Here is a 2,652-nt window from a genome sequence, read left to right as displayed (position 1 = left end):
GTAATGGTTATGATAAATTAGGAATTGTTATCTGTAATGGTTATGATAAATTAGGAATTGTTATCAGTAATGGTTATGATAAATTAGGAATTGTTGCGCACTGTTGGCATATAGATAAATGCGCACATATTTTTCCGGGGAACAGTCTAAACATGTTAAATGCCCTTTGTGCCATTTGGGATGGACCTTTGTTGTGTTCTTCCCGTCCTGAGTGAGGCTCATTAGTGATTCTGCCAAGGCAGCGATGGAAGGGTGGTGTTGAAGGGCAGTGCAACTGATCCGCCTGCTTTTCTCTCGCTTGACTAGTCCAACAACCTATTACCTGGATCTAATGATCTCATTACACCAGCTATCAGGATGAGAAGGGTAACCAGAACCTGCACCCGGTCAACTGATACCCCTCTGATACAGGGAAACAGATGACAGCTGGGACTGACCCCAAATACCTTAAATTGCTCTTTTGTGCTCCACCACACACAGGTCAGATCAGCCTGGAGGGGGGTTGGGAGGGTCAATCGTACACCTGCCTTGATGATAAGTCACCCTCAAACTCACACATGACACACACAAACACGGACACACACTGCTTGGGTCCATTGGGCTGTTGGGTTTTGCAGCATCTTCTGTGTACACAGCCCACTCCTAATGAGGACTGCTTTGATGACTCATTCACAATTGTGGAAGGCTAGTACACAGACAGCACAGACACCACAGACAGCACCACAGACAGCACATACAGCCACCAGGCCTTAGGGGATGCTCTGCCCCATGATGTCCCAGAGCAGGCAGCATATACAGCCACCAGGCCTTAGGGGATGCTCTGCCCCATGATGTCCCAGAGCAGGCAGCAGGGAGCATCGCTGCACAGCTATTTTCAGGTACCTCCAGAGATGTTCGATCGTTCAAGTCCGGCTCTGGCTGGGCCACTCAAAACATTCAGAGACTTGTCCCAAGTCACTCCTGCATTTTCTTGGCTGTGTGCTTAGAGTCATTGTCCTTTGGAAGGTGAACCTTCACCCTAGTCTGAGCAGATTTCATCAAGGATCTCTGTGCTCCGTTCATCTTTCCCTCAAACCTGACTAGTCTCCTATCCCTGCATGTTGCGTTTATAATATTATTTGTTCAGTATAAGAGCATCTTGTCTGCTAAATGAACAAAACAATGCTATGCCATTGAAACAACCGCAGTCTTATACAAGCAAGAACAACTTCTGAGGTTACTGATTTTTTGAAGATTGTGTCCACACTTGAATATTATGGGGCAATAAGCAATGTATTTGTTATCTGTAATGGTTATGATAAATTAGAATGTTATCAGTAATGGTTATGATAATTAGAATGTTATCTGTAATGTTATGATAAATGAATTGTTATCTGTGATGGTTATGATAAATTAGGAATTGTATCAGTAATGGTTATATAAATTAGGAAATTTTATCTGTAATGGTTATGATAAATTAGGAATTGTTATCAGTAATGGTTATGATAAATTAGAATTGTTATCAGTAATGGTTATGATAAAATTAGGAATTGTTATCTGTAATGGTTGATGATAAATTAGGAATTTTATCTGTAATTGGTATGATAAATTAGGAATTGTTATCTGTAATGTTATGATAAATTAGGAATTGGTTATCAGTAATGGTTATGATAAAATTAGGAATTGTTGCGCACTGTTGGCATATAGATAAATGCGCAACATATTTTCCGGGAACAGTCTAAACATGTTAAATGCCCTTTGTGCCATTTGGATGGACCTTTGTTGTGTTCTCCCGTCCTGAGTGAGGCTCATTATGATCTGCCAAGCAGCGATGGAAGTGTGTTGGAAGGACTGCAACTGATCCGCCTGCTTTTCTCTCGCTTGAACTAGTCCAAACAACCTATACCGGATCTAATATCTCATACACCAGCTATCAGGATGGAAAAGGGTAACCAGAACCTCACCCGTCAACTGATACCCCTCTGATACAGGGAAACAGATGACAGCTGGACTGACCCCAAATACCTTAAATTGCTCTTTTTGCTCCACCACACCACAGCGTCAAGATCAGCCTGGGGGTTGGGAGGTCAATCGTACACTGCTTGATGAAAGTCACCGCTCAAACTCACACATGACACACACAAACACGACCACACACTGCTTGGGTCCATTGGGCTTTGGGTTTTGCAGCATCTTCTTGTAACACAGCCCACTCCTAATGAGGATGCTTGAGACTCATTTTCACAATGTGGAAGCTAGTACACGACAGCACAGACACCACAGACAGACACAGAACCAGCACATACAGCCACCAGGCCTTAGGGGATTCTCTGCCCCATGATGTCCCAGAGCAGGCAGCATATACACCACCAGGCCTTAGGGGAATGCTCTGCCCATTGACATGTCCCAGAGCAGGCAGCATATACAGCCACCAGGCCTTAGGATGCTCTCCCCATGATGTCCCAGAGCAGGCAGCATATACAGCCACCAGGCCTTAGGGATGTCTCTGCCCCATGATGTCCCAGAGCAGCAGCATATACAGCCACCAGCCTTAGGGATGCTCTGCCCCATGATGTCCCACAAGCAGGCAGCATATACAGCCACCAGGCCTTAGGGATGCTCTGCCCCATATGTCCCAGAGCAGCAGCATATACACACAACCCAGCCTTAGGA

Source organism: Salvelinus sp. IW2-2015, linkage group LG23 (assembly GCF_002910315.2).
Source record: "Salvelinus sp. IW2-2015 linkage group LG23, ASM291031v2, whole genome shotgun sequence".
NCBI lineage: Eukaryota > Metazoa > Chordata > Actinopteri > Salmoniformes > Salmonidae > Salvelinus > Salvelinus sp. IW2-2015.
Note: the sequence above shows the minus strand (reverse complement) of the source record.